A 21,629-nucleotide genomic window follows, 5' to 3' on the forward strand; every position below is an offset into this window, starting at 1 on the left:
GTTTCCCAACACAGCCTCTGGCTCCACTGTTAGACCAATCTTCCTAACTGTATTTCCTAATTGTACTTCCTACACTCACCGGGGCTTCCCTGGCGACTCAGATGGTAAAGCGTCTGCCTGCAATGTGGGAGACCCGGGTTTGATTCCTGGGTCAGGAAGATCCCCTGGAGAAGGAAATGGCAATCCACTCCAGCACTGTTACCTGGAAAATCCCATGGACGGAGGAGCCTGATAGGCTACAGTCCACGGGGTCGCAGAGTCAGACACAACTGAGCGACTTCACACTCACTGTACTGACTTACTTAAAGACTTCAATAGCTGGCCTCCTTGCCCTCTTGTGAACCAGCCCCTGTGGGAGCTCAAGAGAGCATACCTTGAAAACCACTGCCTTATATAAACCATCTGCTTCAACATGGTGTCCTCAACGTGCCTCTTGTATTTCTACTTGTCCTGGAGTGTGTGCTTCTTGCCTGTAATGCCTCCCTCCCTCATCTTTCTTCTTTGCTACGTGGATCATGCAGCTTTCTCACCTTGTTTATCTGTAGCTGCCATTCTAACAGTGAGAAAAGTTTAATGTTCGACTCCAGTATATAGTGATTTCAGAACTGTTAACCCACACCTTCATGGGATACAATTTAAATCAAGTACAGTGGTAAATGCAGTTCTTTTTTACTTTGGCCTTATAGCTCCCAGTAATTTCCAAAGTTACTTAAATCCTCACCCTTTTCCTTCACTCCCTTCAACAAAGTTGTTTAATGTATTTGTAACATAGTTCTGTCACATTCTGCATTCCATCCTGTATTCCTCAATCTCCAAAATGCTTTTAAAAATTTTGCATATATTAAGATTGACTCTTGGTGCTGTAAAGTTGTACGGGTTTTGACGGTCCATGAAATTCTCTAGGCAAGAATACTGGAGTGGGTAGCCATTCCCTTCTCCAGGGGATCTTCCCTACGCCAAGGAATGAACCTGAGTCTCCTGCATTACAGGCAGATTCTTTACCGTATAAGCCACCAGGGAAGCCTAATGTCATAAATCCACCATTATAGAGTCATAAGGAATAGCTCTGTTACCCTATAAAAACCCTTGTGATTTGCCTATTTAACACCCCCAAACCCTGGCAACCACTGCAGTTTAAAATCTCTATAACTTTGGGACCTTCCTGGTTGTCCAGTGGTTAAGACTCTGTGCTTCAACTGCTGTTACTATTGCATAATATATGTATGTGTGTGTGTGTGCACATGTAAGTATGTGTGTATGCACATGTATGTGTGTGTCTATATAAATCAACTGTTACAAACTGTTAACAACAGATGATTCTAGGTCAAGGGTATTATAGATATTTATTATATTCTTAAATTTTCTGTAGCATTAACATTCAATAAAAAACAGTGAAATACATTTACAAAAGAAGGTAAGAAAGAATGAAAGCCATAACAACAGTACTTTCATTAAGTATTTTTTCCTCAAATGATTAAGTATGTATGTTTTTGCTTAAATACATCCCTTTGAAAATATGTAACTAGATTTGTTCTGTTATGCTACCTATAATCTGATTTTTATTAGAACTGCTAGTCCATTTATGTTTATTATAATTCTGATGCATTTAGGGTTTAACTCTTATTCTGTACTTTATATTTGTCCTACCTGTGCCTTTTCTTTTTCTTCTTGGGAATGAATGTGGCCCAGTTCTTTATAGTTCTTTGGTTTCTAGTTTTATGCTATTATACGACTCATATTGGATGAATCCTCGGTAGCGTTTGCTGTCCCAACATGCCCCATGAGAACAGGAAAACCAAAACAAGGTCATCCGGTTTCAGGAAATGCCTGTGAGTGAAAGGTAGCTTTAGTGTTCCCTTTACCTTGCTGGGCTTTTGGCCTCTGAATAACGTACTTCCGAGTCAGTTTGGTGGTGTATTTTTAAAAAAACAGAAGGCATTTATTTTGATTTGTAGAGGAGATCACTATTAAACATTGTATTTCCCAGCCATTATATACAACAATAGCATTTTCTTTACATAATACTGAATGGTTATAAAGTTTTAGATTATGTTGCCAACCGGTGTTTTATTTTCATTTTATTTATAAGAATATTCAGGGTCCTAATAGCTTTCATCAATAGTATATTTTGAAATGTTATTAAATATTTTATCTAGCATTTTTTCATGTTCTCAGTGGGAGTGCCCATCACAGTTACATTTTTTGTCCACCAGACCACTGAAAATGAAACTCTAAATTGCTCTTTAAATTTTCAGAGGCTTTGTTCTAAAATGGACAGTCAGAACAGTCTATAAGAAGAAAGGAAATCAGTCTCTTAGGCATTTCTGGGGCCAGAGGACACAAGTTGAGATATGGGAGTTGCCTATATGTGATGTGAATTATGTAAATCAGCCACCTAAACTACTGATTATACGTGAGAGTTCCTAACATTATTTGATGCTTATGGTAAAAGAGCTTTTCTTAAAATTAGTCTTATATTCAGAAATAGATTTTTCCCCTTGAAATGTACAGCCATTCAAATTTTAGGCCAAATTTGAATGACGTCAATTTCTATTCAATCTTAAAAATTTAATAGTATAAAATAAAACATTAGGAAGCTTTAATTCTTCTTCCCAAAGATATATATAAAGAGGATGGAAATGTGGTTCAGCATTACATAATGTTGCCACCCACTCCAGAAACAGAAATGAGTGCCTAGCAACAGGAAAGGGTCATCTCAGGAGAGTGCTGATTGCTCATTGGAGCATTCTAAACACAGATGCTTTTCTATCCTTATCACTTCCAGTCCCTGCTAAACACATGCTGGTTACCTTGGATCCCAGTGCCATCTGATGAGAACCTTCCTCTTATGACAACCAATAACTGCCACACAGGGTAGCCTCTACCTTTAGGTTATATCTTAAAAAACAACTTGAAACATTAAAATATGCTTTTTGTGTGCATTTTCTTCCCCCGTAATCATGTTTCTTTCACGACAGGCTAGTGTCCTTGTCTGCATTTTTCTGACTGCCCTCTCTTATACCTGTAAGTTCTAGCAGGAAGGCTGAAGCATCTAATTCTTAAAAAAGAGGTTACGCATGAGTCTGCCTGATGTTACTCATGCTTATGGATACTTATGGTAGGAGAGCTTTCCTTAAAATAACAACAGCAATCTCACGTTCAGGAATTTGTCCGTATTTTTCTTAGACATATAGCCAATCAAATTTTAGATTAAAGTTTGAACAGTTTCAATTCCTATTCAATCCTAAAGATCTACTGGTACAAAAGTAGTACAAATAAAGATCCAGGAAGCTCTAGTTCTTTTTACAAAGAGACACAAAGGGGACAGAAATAGTGGTTCTGCATCACATCACGTTGCCACCTTCCAGAAAGAGAAGTCAGAGCATCTTTTCCTAGGTTTCTTGGCTGTCTGCATGGGTCTCCCTCCCTGGTTTCGGTGTAAAGTCTCTTGTCCATTTTCCTTTGTATATCTGAATATGAACCAATGTTCACTTTCATATGTTATGGATGTTTTCCTCCCACTTTGCCTTTTTTTAAACTGCTTTAATGATGTCTTTTGATAAAAAAAGTATTTAATTTTAGTCTGTTTCAGTTTATCATTATTAGATATCTTTATGACTAACACTTTTTGTGCTCTGTTTAAGATTGAGTTTCCTTATTACAAAGTCACAAAGACATTTTTCTAAGCTATGTTCTAGAAATCTTACTGTTTTACTTTTCTGTTATCAGGTTGGAATTAATATTTTTGTGTCGGTCTGAGTTAGTGGTTATGTTTGTATAGATATATGGATATCCAGTTGGCATGGAAACACCACAGTATTGTAGATAACAACCTTTCCTCACTGCTCTGTAAGTACTACCTTTTGTCATAAAACAAGTACCCAAAATAGATGTATAGGACTTTTTTTAGACCCTAAGCTCTTTCACTGGCCTATGTGTCCATCCTTGCTCTAATTCCACCTTGTCTTAATTGCTATACCTTTATAAACTTTATCTGTTCAACTCATCCTACTATTAATATCTGATTAAATGTGTCATTCCACTTGGTTCTTCTATTCTTTGCTCTTCTATTTCAGGACTGTCCACCCTTTGCATTTTCACATACATTTTAGGAATAACCTGTCAACTTCTCTTCTCTAGATCTACTCAATCCCTAGGTAAGACTCATCCAGTTTCATCAGTTTGAATATACACACTCTGTCAAACAAACCTCTGCATTTAACAATCTTCAAAACAAACCCAGAATCTGATGATTATTACCAACCTGGTCCCAGGCACCACCCGTCCTTCACAGGTTTATTAAGAGCCTCCTAACTGGTCTCCAAGCTTCCATTTTTGCCCCACTAGTAGATACTCCATGATAGAGAGACTTTTTAAAATAAAATCTTGTTCCTCTGGTCAAAACTCATCTCATTCAAGAGTAAATTCTGGTTTTGTTGACAATGGTCTACAACTGGCCGCACTGTTGCTCTGGCCCAGCCAAACTGGCCTCCAGGCGCTGGGCAGAGCCCTAGTCTGACCAGCCACACTGGCCTCCCAGCGCTGGGCAGAGCCCCAGTCTGACCAGCTACACTGACCTCCCGGGGCTGGGCAGAGCCCCAGTGTGACCAGCCACTGGCCTCCCGGCGCTGGGCAGAGCCCCAGTGTGACCAGCTACACAGGCCTCCCGGCGCTGGGCAGAGCCCCAGTCTGGAGCTTGCACCTGGACAACTCCCTTCCTGGGAAGCTCTTCCACAGTTTCTGCGGGGCTAATACCTTCACCTCCTTCAAGTCCTTGCTCAAATGCCAACTTCTCACAGAGGCCTTCCTTAACTGCTGCCACTAAGTCGCTTCAGTGTCTGACTCTGTGCGACCCCATAGATGGCAGCCCACTAGGCTCCCCCGTCCCTGGGATTCTCCAGGCAAGAACCCTGGAGTGGGTTGCCATTTTCTTCTCCAATGCATGAAAGTGAAAAGTGAAAGTGAAGTTACTCAGTCGTGTCCGACTTTTCAAGACCCCATGGACTGCAGCCCACCAGGCTCCTCCGCCCATGGGGTTTTCCAGGCAAGAGTACTGGAGTGGGGTGCCATTGCCTTCTCCATTATGTACTCCGCATACAAGTTAAATAAGCAGGGTGACAATAGACAGCCTTGACGTACTCCTTTTCCTATTTGGAACCAGTCTGTTGTTCCATGTCCAGTTCTAACTGTTGCTTCCTGACCTGCATACACGTTTCTCAACAGGCAGGTCAGGTGGTCTGGTATGCCTATCTCTTTCAGAATTTTCCACTTTCATGGCCTTAAAAAACTGCAGTGGCCATTTAGGATTAGAAAATTATAACAGCAGTAGCATTTTCTTTTGGTAGACTGAATGTCATCATCACTGAGTTAAACATTCATCAGCAATTTAAATTCTCCATTTGACACACAAAGTTATCTTTTAATCACAGTTTATTAAATCATAAAGTCAAAAAAGCAGTAACAAGTCTTCCTTCAGTAGCGGAAGTCTTAATGTCAAAATACATGCAAAAACGGCCATATTTCCCAAAGTCATGTTCATTTGGATTGGTGGTTGTTTTCCTCATGTTTGCTTCATCTCAGTTTTGTGGAGAGCATCTCCTCTCAACATATTTAAAATGTATTTGCTTCATTAAATTTTTCTTTTCATGGAATGTTTTTCTTATTGGTTGATTGCCAAAGATTTACCTTTTATGTTTTTCCTCTAGTGTTTTTTTTAGATTCCAGAGCAACATACTGAACTGTACTTTAAATACCACTGAGCTTTCCTCAGGGAAGAGGCACAAAAGAGGAGTTGGACAAATTCGAGTATTTTTTAAAAAACACACATACATATCAGCCACAGAAAAACAAGCTTCACAAAATGAAACCCTTCCAAATATTGTTTGCTAGATATAGATAGCATCACAACAAATTGTGTGCCCATATTTGTCACTCAGAGAAAATCACTTCTAGAAAACACATTCTCTTCTCCACCCAAATGTTTAAACTTGATTAAGTAAAATTGTTTCTTGAGAAATTTAATCCTTAACAATCAAGACAACCTTTTCAGTAAACTGAAAGTTAGCTACTTTTACTAGTATGAGTCATGATCACCTAAAAACTGACAAATAGCCTATTCTCCTCTTAACTTAGAACCAATTTTACTTTCTTACTGACCAAACTGAGTCAACTTAATCAAATCATCCTAGAACTTGAGTCAGTTTAAGAGAAAAGGAGAAAAATAAAGTATGATTTGCATACAAGGAAAAAAGCTGTCGGTTAAATACTTAAAGATGACACCTGCAAACTTTTTTATTCCACCACTACGTTTAAGACTTTAGGTCTACTAGTACTGGGAAAAAAAAATTGCAATGCACCAAAAAGCTTCTAACGCATGAAACAGCTTAAAACTTTGTTGCAAATAAAAGTAGCTTGCCATGTCATCTTAACTTTAGAAAGGTTAAGGAAAGCCTGTGTTCTTTTTTGTGTGGAACAAAATTGAGAGATAAAACTTTTTTGTTTTTAAAGCCACTAAGTTTTGCGGGTGGTTTGTTATGTAGCAATAGATAACTGGAAGCAGCAAGCAACTCCAGGTGGCCTTGGTGGCAGTGAGCACAGACTGGAAGTCAAGGGAGAATCATATCTGCCTGGTGCATGGCTGGGGGGCACTGGTGGGCATAAGACGACACAGAGGAAGGCAGCATCAGCTGGAGCAAGAGGATTGCAGGGTTGCAGTTAGTGGCTCTGACTATACGTGTAGCATCCTGTGCCCTTGAATGTGCCGAGAGAGATGGAAGTGAGGAGCTGAGGGCTTACCTAAAGGAGATGGGTTAGGGTTAGTAATCTGTTAGACTTGGGGATCAAACTGTTAAAGCGACCTTACTTTAGGTCCACGAGTTGGTGGACAGCATTATTTACAACAGCCAAAGATACAGAATAAATGTTTACAAGCCACAACAAGAGATCAAATCTTGCCATATGTGACAGCATCGATGGACCTTAAAGGCATTATGCTAAGTAACAACAAAGACAAACCCCATGTGATTTCACTCATGTCAAATACAAAAAACAAAAAAAATAAACAAACAAATGAACAAAAAAAAATAATGTAGATACAGAGCACAGTGCAGAGGTTACCAGAGGCGAAGAAAGGGGAGGGCGAAATGGCTAAAACAGGTCAACCATATGATGGAAATTAAATTTCTGGTGGTGAGCATGCTGTAGTATAGACAGAAGAAGAAATATAATGATGGGAACATGAAAGGTCGTAAATTAATGCTGCTTCAATTAAAAACCTGTTTTTAGTAGAAATGATTTATATTAATTATACAAACAGTACTAAAAAGAAGAAAGTAGAAATCTAAAACTCAGCCTCAGATCCACTGGCCAGAAATAATTAGTGATAATGTCTGATAATCCAAACATCTTTCTGTACTATTAGTAGAGAAAGAGTGACAGGAAAAGTATACAAAATGAAATCTTAGAATACATGAAATTTAATGTAAAAACCCTAAATTACATTTTGCTTAAACTTAACAGACAATAAAACTGAAGGAACAAATAAAATTTTAACTTAGAAACGTTGGGGCCTACACTAATCCTTTAGGAACAGGATTAGGAAAGGCTAGCATTTCAACCCTATGAAAGGTTGCTATGAAAGATTAAATCTGCCCGGATGCTTCCTTCTCACCCAGATTTTCATTACCTGTTTTTCTTTTTTAAAAAAACAGTCCATTGGGTCACAAAGAGACACGACTGAGCGATTGAGCATGCATACCTTTTTTTAAAAACCAAGATGTATACCATATTCTAATATATGATATTAATGCTATGGAAACTTTTAAAGGCAAGGAATGATTTTGATATGAGTTTCACTAAAAATAAACGAAGCTCCATACTGACAAATCTTACAGATGATCTTTTTAAGGCAGCATAGATGTACACGCTGAGGCAAATGTGCAATTTAGTCAAGCTGACAAATGTGATATTTTGCTGTTTGGTAGACTTCATTCACATACTAACTGGAAATATGAAATGCATTTCCAAGTTGAATTTCTTGAAGCAAGACAGACAATGCTGTAATAAAATCCAGATATTCCTGCCACTGCATTCCTTTCCTCTAATACTTCTGTAACTCAGTCTGAAAAGACCAGCTTTGGAAAGATTACTTCTTTATAGGCCACTAATGTTGCAGCTATTTTCTAGGTACTCAGATTGTCAAAATCATCAAATCATTGGAAACTAAACTAAGGATATTTTACAATTTTTGTTTCCTTGTTCTAAAATGGGAATGGTATTCCAGTAGCTCAATTCTGTGTTTCCTGACACTATTTCTCAAAAAAAGTCACAATTAGGTTTTCTATCTCATAACCTCTACTATCATGGTTTCAAAACCAGGTTTTTGAACCTGGTTGCACATTCCAATCACTTGGGGAGCTTTAAGAAAATAAGGATATCTAACCCCACCCCAGATCCGTTATTACAATCTTTGGGACTGGGCTCTGGGAACTGTATTTTAAAACTATTATAGTGCTTGGTGAGCTCTTATTTTTACTGAAGAGTCTAAATCATCTATATAAAAAATAAATAAATCATCTATATGAAAACAGATACTCAATTTATCATGTGTTCAGTTACAGTGAAAATAAGTTGTTAAATATTTTAATTTTATTGAAGTATAGTTGATTTAAAATGTTGTTAGTTTCAGGTGTACAGCAAAGTGATTCACTTATACAAATACATATATTCATCCTTTCTGTCAATAAGTTCTTTGCTCATATCTTATTACATCATATCTCATATCATATCACAGAATATTGGGTAGGGTTCCCTGGGCTATATAGTATGTCCTTGTTGGCTGTCTTACATATAGTAGTGTGCATGTATTAGTGAAAATCATTTTATTAAGATTTTAAGAGGTGAGTTATCACTATCAACCATGTTTCTCAAATTTAATGATGTCATCAATTTTCAACATTTGTAAATCTGTTGAGTTGCTTTTCTGGTTCAAAGGTGTAATTTTAAAATACCCCATCATACAAAACTCCTTTTTAAAGAGTGAGTAATGTTAGGAAATTGTGTCCCTTTATTGAAGGATTAAATGCTAGCAAAACTTAAGACTCTGACTGACAAAACAATAATAGAACAAGAGTCTGGTTAGGAGTAAAAGGAATAAATGGTCACTTACTTATGAGCCCATTTGCAGACTAACATGCTTTTTTTTTTTAAATCTCAGTTTCCAAACCTTTTCTTGTTTATATTAGAAGTTCCATTTTATCCCATGAATTCTAGTCTTTTAAAAATGAATTATTTTATTGAAGTGTAATTGATTTGTAATTTGTTAAATTCTACTGTACTGCAAAGTGATTCACTTAAACACGTAATTCTTTTCCATATTCTCTTCCATTAGGGTTTATCACAGGATACTGAATACAGTTCCTGCGCTATACAGCAGAACCTTGTTGCTTTCCAGTCATCTTTAACAAGAAACATTCCAAACTTACCCACTTCCTTTATTCCACCAGTATGCACTTGGGCTTTGGGCAGTACTCCTTTTCTTGTACAAGCTGATTGCTGATTCATTTTCTAATTTCCCCTTCTTAAACCATTCTTATGAAATCCTCCAAGATTCCTCAAAGAGGCTAACATTCTTCACATTTAAAAAAAGTGTTAAACTAGCTGGCAATCCTATTGATGTTTCTGGGTGACTACTGGGGTAGTACAAGAACATGGATAATTTCTACAGTTAAATCTAGTAGATTTATTTACTTTGCAATTTCAAACTGGAAATCTCCACATAATCTGCATATCTACAAGCTAATGTCTCATAAGGTTCCTGAGGTGCTGTGAGGCTCTGAATGTCCTCTATCGAACAAGTGAGCACAGCACACGGAATGACAAAGGAGCAAGGGGACAGCCTAGCAAGCCAGATAAATCCTGGCCATCAGTGGGTGACAGATGTTTCAGCCAGATCACCACCAGAGCAGTGCTGACCACATGGAAAGCATACAACTCTAATATTTTCCATTTCCTCCTCTTCTATAAATAATGCTCAGGATGCATGAGGAATCAGAGCGACACAATGATAAGAAATGTTACTATTACATGTTAGCGCCCATAGGTAAGTTCAAACCCACTCCAGATTCTAGGACTATTGTCTCTGCTGTGTAGTAGTGGAGAACGCCTCTAAAACACATAAGCAAAAGCTGTATTGTTCTCATGTAGGGATAAGGGAACTTCAAGCAATGCAACATTTTTTGACCAGATAAACTATCAAAACAGAGAAGTAATATCATTAAGAAGACAAAGCAGCAGCTGTTAAGAAAATTATTCTTCATTTCGACATCAATACTCTTAGGTCTATCTTAATCTGGAAGTAGTTATGCGAAGCCATATTGATTGGCACATTTTTTTTTTTTTAGACACCAAATTACTTTTTATAGCCATATACCAAATGGACAGACAAGAAAAATACGTTTATCTGAAAATAGTGTGGGGGGGAACCTCTTAAGTCTATGTACCAACTTTTAGAAGCTCAAAAATCCTTTGAATATATAAGGAACTTGACATGTTCATTGGACTCATACCAGTTTTGGCGGGGTTGGGGGAAGGACTAGATACAGCCTGCCTGGCGATTTCACAGAGGTTCTGGTCTTTTGTTCACATATTCTTCATGACAGGTGCAGTTCCCTCCCTCCCTCCATCTGGGGCCTGGCTTAGCACTGAAACTGGCCTCAACACCAGCCAGAAGCATATGGGCTGGGACAGGGGCAGAATCTCCTTTCTGTTGGTATCTGCTCTGTGTTGTCTTTAGCTTGTCTCCTTAGTTACTGTAGATACCTTGGTCCTGACTCACTGTAAGTATTATGCTATATATATATATTTTTTGGTTGTGTCACGCAGCTTGTGGGATCTTAGTTCCTGGACCAGGAACTGAACTTGAGTCCTCGGCAGTGAAAGGGTGGAACCCTAACCACTGGACCACCAGGGAATTCCCTTAGCATTTTAAAAAATGTAATAGTTGTTATAAAGACAATATATGATGTATAGTTCTAAGTTAGGAGCATGATGAAGTGAATCAGTCATTCAGCTTCAAAGTAGAATACCACCAACACAACTGTCCCAGAGTCCCTTTCTCTCAGGTTACTGAGTTAACCCTTATCCTAAAATTTGTGTTTATTATTCTCTTTTTTGAAAAATAGATTTGCCATATATGTCTATATCTCTATATATTGTTTAGTTTTGGGCTTCTCAGGTGGCGCTAGTGGTAAAGAACCCGCCTGCCAATGCAGAGATGGTGGTTAGATCCTTGCATTGGGAAGATTCCCGGGAGGAGGGCATGGCAACCCACTCCAGTATTCTTGCCTGGAAAATCCCCAAGAACGAAGGAGCCTGGCAGGCTACATTCCAAAGGGTCTCAAAGAGTCAGATATGTTTGAAGTGACTGAGCAGGGCACATGCTAGACACTTTAAAATGGTATCACACTAAAAGCAATCATATCTGGCTTTCCCCCCAAACAAACACACTTGCCAAATATTCATCCACATTGATGCTTGTAATATGTATCTCATTCACTTTTCTTGCTGAGTAATATTCCATTATGTAAACAGACCAAGATTTATTTACCCATTCTCATGTCCATGTAAATTAGTATTCTTGGTAGGTTTTTAAAAAACTGTATTTATTTGGTTCGCCAGGTCTTAGCTGTGATATGATTAACACAAGATTTTTTAGTTGCAGCACACAAACTCTCAGTTGTGGCATTTGGAACCAAGTTTCCAGACCAGGAATTAAACCTGGGTCCCCTGCATTGGGAGCGTGGAGTCTTGGCCACTGGACCACCAGGGAAGTCCCTTTGGCAGATTTTTGCTTTAAGAACTTTCCTATAAATATCCTTGCAAATGTCTCCTGGTTTCCATGCCAAATACTACCTAGTTGTAGAATTTCTGGTTATAGGGTATGATTAATACTATGACTTAGGGCCAAACTGTTTTCCAAAACAGTTGAAGCATCTTACTTTCTTACTGGCATCACAAATATAAGATCCCGTTGCACTACCCATCCTTGCCAACACCTGGTATTTTCAGACTTCCTAATTTTTGCAAGCTAGAAAGCATGAAATGGAATTCCAATGTGGTCTTAATTTACATTTCTTTGAAAACTAATGAGCTTTGTATGTTGCTTTCCCTGTTTTGCTACTGGTTCAATTGTACATCTTCCTTTTAGACTATTTCTTATTGATTTTAAAGAATTCCTATACCATCCCAACATCATACTTTGTGAGTTACATCTATTACAAAACTGTCTGCAATTTTTGCCCATGTTGGGCCATAATTCTAGTACAGGCTTCTTCCATCACACCTTCCTTCCCTGGCCTCAAGCTATTGAGAAATTAAAAAATAGCAATATTAGTTTCTAAACTGAGTTTTAAAAATTCTATATCCTGAGAAGTTTATTTAATATAATTAGCTGTTTTTTTTCCCACATAGATTGGCAAAGACAAATTTATTGCCAATGCAGTGAAAATTCAGCTATCATTGCTGAGAATGTAAAATCAGTCTTTGCATTGGTGGTAGGGGAGGTGATGCAAGAGTGTAAGGGTGGTGATGCAAGAGTAAATTATTTTACAAAAGTCTCTGAAATTATTATATGTAAATTCTATCCCAAAAAATGCTGATGTGAAATTTTAAAAATAACAGATGCACATTATATTTCAGGGAGGTGGGATAGCATGTTGGTTAAGGTCTGGTTCTAAAGCCAGACTGCCACTTAGCTCTGCCTCTTAGTATGTTATCACCTTGGGCAAGTTATCTCATGTCCTTAACCTCACATTTCTCAAAGGCAAAATGAGGGTAACAGCAGCACCTATATTGTTATGTCATAAATGTTTTACTTTTCACATCTCAGCAAGTATCCACTGATAGTTTATTTTTGAGTTTGCTGTGAAGTAAGGCTGTAGTCTTACGTGTACGGGAGGCAGTGATCAAGATCATCCCTATGAAAAAGAAATGCAAAAAGGCAAAATGGCTGTCTGGGGAGGCCTTACAAATAGCTGAGAAAAGAAGAGAAGCTAAAGGCAAAGGAGAAAAGGAAAGATATACCCATCCAAATGCAGTTTCAAAGAACAGCAAGGAGAGATAAGAAAGCCTTCCTCAGTGATCAATGCAAAGAAATAGAGGAAAACAGTAGAATGGGAGAGATTAGAAATCTCTTCAAGAAAACTAGAGATACTCGGAATATTTCATGCAAAGATGGGCACAATAAAGAACAGAAACGGTATGGATCTAACAGAAGCAGAAGATATTAAGAAGACGTGACAAGAATACACAGAAGAACTGTACAAAAAAGAGCTTTACGACCAAGATAATCACGATGGTGTGATCACTCACCTAGAGCCAGACATCCCGGAATGCAAAGTCAAGTGGGCCTTAGGAAGCATCACTAAGAACAGAGCTAGTGAAGGTGATGGAATTCCAGTTGAGCTATTTCAAACCCTGAAAGATAATGCTGTGATAGTGCTGCACTCAATATGTCAGCAAATTTGCAGAACTCATCAGTGACCACAGGACTGGAAAAGGTCAGTTTTCACTCCAATCTCAAAGAAAAGCAATGTCAAAGAATGCTCAAACTACTGCACAACTGCACTCATCTCACACGCTAGCAAAGTAATGCTCAAAATTCTCCAAGCCAGGCTTAAATAGTATGTGAACTGTGAACTTCCAGATGTTCAAGCTGGATTTACAAAAGGAAGAGGAAACAGAGGTCAAATTGCCAACATTTGTTGGATCATTGAAAAAGCAAGAGAGCTCCAGAAAAACATCTACTTCTGCTTTATTGACTACGCCAAAGCCTTTGACTCTGTGGATCACAACAAACCATGGAAAATTCTGAAAGAGATGGGAATACCAGACCACCTGACCTGCCTCCTGAGAAATCTATATGCAGGTCAAGAAGCAACAGTTAGAACTGGACACAGAACAACAGACTGGTTCCAAATCGGGAAAGGAGTACATCAAGGCTATATATTGTCACCCTGCTTATTTAACTTATATGCGGAGTACATCATGCAAAATGCCAGGCTGGATGAAGCACAAGCTGGAGTCAAGATTTCTGGGAAAAATATCAATAACCTCAGATATGCAGATGATACCATCCTTATGGCAGAATGTGAAGAGGAACTAAAGAGCCTCTTGGTGAAAGTCAAAGAGGACAGTGAAAAAGCTGGCTTAAAACTCAACTTTCAGAAAACTAAGATCATGGCATCTGGTCCCATCACTTCATGGCAAATAGATGGGGAAACAATGGAAACTGTAACAGACTTTATTTTCTTGGGCTCCAAAGTCACTGCAGCCATGAAATTAAAAGACGCTTGCTCCTTGGAAGAAAAGTTATGACGAACCTAGACAGCATATTAAAAAGCAGACATATTACTTTGCCAACAAAGGTCCGGATATTCAAAGCTATGGTTCTTCCAGTAGTCACGTATGATGTGAGGGTTGGACTATAAAGAAAGCTGAGGGTTGAAGAATTGATGCTTTTGAACTGTGGTGTTGGAGAAGACTCGTGAGAGTCCCTTGGAATGTAAGGAGGTCCAACCAGTCCATCCTAAAGGAAATCAGTCCTGAATATTCACTGGAAGGACTGATGCTGAAGATGAAACTCCAATACTTTGGTCATCTGATGTGAAGATCTGACTCATTTGAAAAGACCCTGATGCTGGGAAGGATTGAAGGCAGGAGGAGAAGGGGACGATAGAGGATGAGCTGGTTGGATGACATCACCAACTCAATGGGCATGAGTTTGAGCAAGCTCTAGGAGTTGGTGATGGACAGGGAAGCCTGTGGTGCTGCAGTCCATGGAGTCACAAAGAGTTGGACATATCTGAGCGACTGAACTGAAGGCTGTAGTCACATTCCTCTTTTCCCTGAGATAACCAAGTTGTCACAACACTAATTATCCTTCCTTGCCCACTGATTTTGAATACCGTCATATCAGTATTTTGAATACTGTCATATCAGATTTCCTTATATGCCAGGTTAGTTTGTGGATTCTTGCTTGAGTTTCCTTAAGTGTACTGTCAAGCACTGCACCAATACTACAGTGTCCCAATTACTACAACATTATAATATATCTTGAAATGTAATAAAACAAGTTTTCCTTCCTTGTTTTTTGTTGCTGTCTTACTGATTCCTGAGCTTCTGTTCTTCCCCCATGAACTATGGATTAGTCTATCAAGTTCCATGAAAGCAAAAACAGCAAATTCTTCCTGGAATTCCAGGGAATTCTATTTTGGAAGAATTAATAACCATCAACTAATATTGATTCATTAATAAGAGCTATCCATTTATTTAGATCCTTCATCTTTCAACCACGTTATAACTTCATAGGTTTTTTCCATTGTTACCATCCCTTTTAATAGAAAAATAGAATCTTTTTACATTTATTATCTTTCTCTATATAGGTGAACCCATTTCTACTATCTTTTTTTGTCCATGTGTCTCTCACCTCCTGTCCTTTTTATTTTGGTCTTTTATAATCCTCTAACCTCCTTCCTTCTCTGTTGGTTTGGAGACTATAGATACTTATAGCGTTTTAAATTATAGTGTCTCTGCACACGACAGAGACCATTCCATTTTCTCCTTACCACTATCGAGAGAGAGGGGAAAGGATTACAACCAGACAAAAAGGTGAGAAAAATATAAAAGTGAGGACAAGGGAAGTGATGATGGACTTTGAAGTTGGGGAGCCAAACTGAATTCTTCAAAGGAAGAAATGGAATGCTGTCCTTCCCCAAAGAGTTCCTCCTCTCAGCACAGTTTAGACTTGTTCTTGCAGTTCAGTCACTAAGTCAGGTCTGACTCTTTGCGACCTCATGGACTGCAGCAAGCCAGGTCCTCTGTCCTCCACTATCTCCCAGAGCTTGCTCACATTCATGTCCATTGAGTTAGGGGTGCTATTTAACCATCTCATCCTCTGCTGCCCTCTTCTCCTTTACATATTTAAATAGGCACTGACAATTTTAGCTTATAGGTTATATCATGTTCAGCATTTTCTTTGTACTTCTCAGTCATTCAAGGTAAGCAAGGTCTCTTTTTATTATAACTATTACTCTTAGAATGGCTTACCACCTATGTTTAAGTGATCTTTGTTTCAGATGAGTTACTTCAGTTTAAAGCACAGTAAGATTTGACACCTAAATCACATCCCTTATGATTATACAGTGGAAGTGAGAAATACATTTAAGGGCCTAGATCTGATAGATAGAGTGCCTGATGAACTATGGAATGAGGTTCCTGACACTGTACAGGAGACAGGGATCAAGACCATCCCCATGGAAAAGGCTGTCTGGGGAGGCCTTACAAATAGCTGTGAGAAGAAGAGAAGCAAAAGGCAAAGGAGAAAAGGAAAGATATAAGCATCTGAATGCAGAGTTCCAAAGAATAGCAAGAAGAGATAAGAAAGCCTTCTTCAGTGATCAATGCAAAGAAACAGAGGAAAAGAACAGAATGGGAAAGACTAGAGATCTCTTCAAGAAAACTAGAGATACCAAGGGAACATTTCATGCAAAGATGGGCTTGCAATAAAGGACAGAAATGGTATGGACCTAACAGAAGCAGAAGATATTAAGAGGTAGCAAGAATACACAGAGGAACTGTACAAAAAAGATCTTCATGACCTGGATAATCACGATGGTGTGATCACTCATCTAGAGCCAGACATCCTGGAATGTGAAGTCAAGTGGGCCTTAGAAAGCATCACTACGGACAAAGCTAGTGGAGGTGATGGAATTCAAGTTGAGCTATTTCAAATCCTGAAAGATGATGCTGTGAAAGAGCTGCACTTAATATGCCAGCAAATTTGGAAAACTCATCAGTGACCACAGGACTGGAAAAGGTCAGTTTTCATTGCAATCCCAAAGATAGGCAATGCCAAAGAATGCTCAGACTACCACGTAATTGTACTCATCTCACGTGCTAGTAAAGTAATGCTCAAAATTCTCCAAGCCAGGCTTCAGCAATACATGAACTGTGAACTTCCTGATGTTCAAGCTGATTTTAGAAAAGGCAGAGGAACCAGAGATCAAATTGCCAACATCTGCTGGATCATGGAAAAAGCAAGAGAGTTCCAGAAAAACATCTATTTCTGCTTTATTGGCTATGCCAAAGCCTTTGACTGTGTGGATCACAATAAACTGTGGAAAATTCTGAAAGAGATGGGAATACCAGACCACCTAACCTGCCTCTTGAGAAATCTATATGTAGGCCAGGAAGCAACAGTTAGAACTGGACATGGAACAACAGACTGGTTCCAAATAGGAAAAGGAGTACGTCAAGGCTGTATATTGTCACCCTGCTTATTTAACTTATGTGCAGAATACATCATGAGAAACACTGGGCTGGAAGAAGCACAAGCTGGAATCAAGATTGCCGGGAGAAATATCGATAACCTCTGATATGCAGATGACACCACCCTTATGGCAGAAAGTGAAGAGGAACTAAAAAGCCTCTTGATGAAAGTGAAAGAGGAGAGTGAAAAAGTTGGCTTAAAGCTCCACATTAAGAAAACGAAAATCATGGCATCTGGTCCCATCACTTCATGGGAAATAGATGGGGAAACAGTGTCAGACTTTATTTTTGGGGCTTCCGAAATCACTGCAGATGGTGATTGCAGCCATGAAATTAAAAGATGCTTACTTCTTGGAAGGAAAGTTATAACTAACCTAGATAGCATATTCAAAAGCAAAGACATTACTTTGTCAACAAAGTTTCGTCTAGTCAAGGCTATGGTTTTTCCAGTGGTCATGTATGGATGTGAGAGTTGGACTGTGAAGAAGGCTGAGCAGCAAAGAATTGATGCTTTTCAAAAAACTGTGGTGTTGGAGAAGACTCTTGAGAGTCCCTTGGACTGCAAGGAGATCCAACCAGTCCATTCTGAAGGAGATCAGCCCTGGGGTTTCTTTGGAAGGAATGATGCTAAAGCTGAAGCTCCAGTACTTTGGCCACCTCATGTGAAGAGTTGACTCATTGGAAAAGACTCGGATGTTGGGAGGGACTGGGGGCAAGAGGAGAATGGGATGACAGAGGATGAGATGGCCGGATGGCATCACCAACTCGATGGACGTGAGTTTGAGTAAACTCCGGGAATTGGTGATGGACAGGGAGGCCTGGCGTGCTGCGATTCATGGGGTCGCAAAGAGTTAGACACGACTGAGCGACTGGACTGAACTGAACTGAACTGAACTGAATGTGGTGTATTACACTGATTTGCATATACTGAACCATCATTATGAATTTGGGATGAATCCCACTTGGTCATAGTGTATGGTCTTTTTTATGTATTGTTGGATTTAGTTTGCTAATATTTTGCTGAGAACTTCTGAATCTATATTCAAGCATATTGGTTTGTAATTTTCTTTTTCTTTTTGGTGTTCTTTGGTTTTGGCAGCATGATGGTGTCTCCCCAGACTAAAGTCAGTTTATCCACTTTACTCTTTTGGTTGGGAGCCCTTAAGATTGGTGATTACAGTTTGATAATGAAAAAGTGTCATGTTAGCAGAAGCTTTAGCATGTAACTTATTCAGTGCTGCATCTAATCACGCTGTTTTGTAAATGCCAAACAATGCTGCTTATTAATTATTCTTCATTTTGTTGTAATACAAGGTTAATGTGTGTGTATGCTTTGTCGCTCAGTTGTGTCCAACTCTTTGCGACCCCATGCACTAGAGTCCATGGAATTCTCTAGGCCAGAATGCTGGAGTGGGTAGCTTTTCCCTCCACCAGGGGATCTTCCCAACTCAGGGATCGAACCCAGGTCTCCTGCACTGCAGGTGGATTCTTTACCAGCTGAGCCACCAGGGAAGATCAGTACAAGGTTAATGTGTTCATTTAAATATCTAAGTAGTTTTATTAAATACAAAATGCTTCACAGTAATTTATCTATGATTCTCTCTAGGAAGCATACAAATAATACCATCAAGATCCAAAACTAGCTTTCTATTCTTGCTTTCATGCTGAGACTAACGTCTCAATGCTGAACAATACCAGGTGTCAGAGTTTTCCCTTACATTGAATAAAACTATCTTCCCTATAACATCGACTTATTGCCCTAGCCTTGCATCTCACAGTTAAAATAGAAAAATCAGTATTCCTTCTCTCATGTGACAAGTCAAATTATGTACAGACAGCTATTTTGTTAGAATTTTTTACCCCTACTTTTCTAATCCAATCCCTCAAATTATTCCTTGCCATATACTAGTTTTTATAAAAGAGATTGTTAACGGGTTGAATTGTGTCCCCCTTAAAAGATATGGTGACTTTATCTGGAGACAGAGTCTTTGCAGAGGTAATCTAGTTAAAATGAGGTAATTAGGGTGGGCTCTAATCCTATATGACTTCTATCCTTATAAAAATGGGAAATTTGGACACACAAACAGGCATAAAAGGAGAATGCCGGATGAAGATGAAAGCAGAGATCAGGGTGGAAGCTAGGAGAGAGACATGCAATGAATTCTCTCTCAGCCCGCAGAAGGAAGAACCCTGTTGACACAATGATGTTCTGTTGTTTAAGCTATTCAGTTTGGTGGTACTTTGCTGTAAAAGTCCTAGCAAACTATATATAATACATTATTCAGAAATGTGACATAAAAGGTTAAGGAAAATTTCCACAGCTGAATGCTTGGGTTTATTTATGGGTGAGAATAATTCTTTCAAAAAATGGTAAAATGGGCATATTATTATTTGAAAATTTTAATGCTCTCTGCGATGAAATATTTGAATACATTCTGAAATTAAATTCTGAATTACTGGCCAGCACAAGTCTATTGGGTTTAGATTTTTCTTTTGACTTTTGTTTTCATGATTTTGCTTTTTTTATGTAGTTCTGCTTTTGCAGAGTTGATGAGACTGTTAATAGTAAAGAAAGCAACATGCTGGTAACCCTTGACTCTGCATTCAAATCCTAGTATGCCAACAACTTTGAGGCCAGGAAAACTGGAATGTGTAAACCACATTTCATTTATAAATTTAGAAAATAAGGACTATGAGAGTTGGTATGCAGAATAAGAGATTACAAAAATTATTTTCAAAGTGTGCTGCACCAACAATTGTCATCAATTTGGGGAAATTCTCTGTACATTCTGAAATAGAAATTAATTCTGAAATAGTATTAAAAATATGAGAATGATCAGCAACAGTATTTTATCTAGAAAATTCTTAAAAGATATCCCAAGATGCTTTTTGAATTTCCATATCATTATGGCTTATACTTTCTCCCACAGAAGCAGGAAATAGTAAACAACAAAGCCATTTTCAGATGGGGATGCTGAGGGCATTGTATCTTGGAGAGCATCACTCCAACAGAACCATGCAACATCTGGAGATATTTTTGGCTGTTGTATCTGTGGTAGGTGCTACTGGCATCTTGTGAATAGAGGCCAGGGATGCTGCTAAACCTTCTACAACGCACAGGACAGCCCCCTACAAGAAAGAACTATCCTGTCCAAAATTTCAACAGTGCTAGCTTAAGAAACTCTGACATATTTAAAGGGTCTTCCAGTGAAATGTGGAGAAGGAAATGGCAACCCACTCCAGTTTTCTTGCCTGGAGAATCCCATGGACAGAGAAACCTGGTAGGCTACAGTCCAGGGGGTCGCAAAGAGTGGGACACAACTGAGTGACTTCACTTTCACTTTCCAATGAAATAAAAAATACTTTGAATATCAATATAAAGAGCTGTATATTTTAACATTAGCTAGTCTGATCTTTACTTAAAATAATCTCTAGCCATTGTTAAATAATTCCATTCCAACTGCAACCGTTGTCTCTGACCACAGTATCTTAGTAGGACATTTCACCTGAATTTTAGTTATAGTGGCTTTTGTTAATTCCAACATACCTGAAGCTGGTAAATTTGCTTCAGTAATAGGGATAACTATGCTTAAACTATTAACAGACAGTTTTGTAAACATAAAGACACTTATAATAATTTTTATCTTTAACTTGTCATTTAACTTCAACGAAAGCGGCAGTTTAAGGCAAATGCATGACCAATGACAGAAATAAGCTCATGTTCCTCTAACGGAGACTCAGCAGTAATCTTCTCCATGTGATGACCAAAACAGTAATATCATACTTACGATATTTAAGTTACCCATTTATACTATTATTATTGTAATATGCTGTTTATTTGGGCTTTCCTGGTGGCTCAGATGGTAAAGAATCTACCTGCAATGTGGGAGATCTGGGTTCGATCCCTGGGTTGGGAAGATCTTCTAGAAGAGGGCATGGCAACCCATTCCAGTATTCTTGCCTGGAGAATCCCCATGGACGGAGGAGCCTGGTGAGCTCTAGTTAAGGAGGTCACAAAGAGTCGGACATGACTGAATGACTAAGCACATATACTGTTTATTTAAACATTTAAATCTATACTGGAAAAAGAGAATATAAAACTCTCTGTGCTAAAATTATTAAAAAAAAAAAAAAAACAAAACACAGTGGAGGTTCAGTGGTTAAGACACCGTGTTTCCAATGCAGGTGGCACAGATTCGATCCCTGGTTGGGGAACTAAGATCCCAAATGCCATGTGGCAGGGACAAAATTAAAAAAAAAAAAAAAAAATCCAGTGGAAAAAGAAATAGCTAATATAGCAGCAG

General features: G+C 38.5%; 1 protein-coding gene across 1 annotated transcript in view; it reads right to left on the reverse strand.

Annotated features, from left to right (window-relative positions):
• The window catches only part of REEP3 (receptor accessory protein 3), a 100,468-nt gene that overhangs the window by 71,580 nt on the left and 7,259 nt on the right, over positions 1 to 21,629 (reverse strand). The gene's annotated exons all lie outside the window — the stretch shown is intronic.

This window comes from Oryx dammah, unplaced genomic scaffold (assembly GCF_014754425.2).
Source record: "Oryx dammah isolate SB20612 unplaced genomic scaffold, SCBI_Odam_1.1 HiC_scaffold_6, whole genome shotgun sequence".
Lineage (NCBI taxonomy): Eukaryota > Metazoa > Chordata > Mammalia > Artiodactyla > Bovidae > Oryx > Oryx dammah.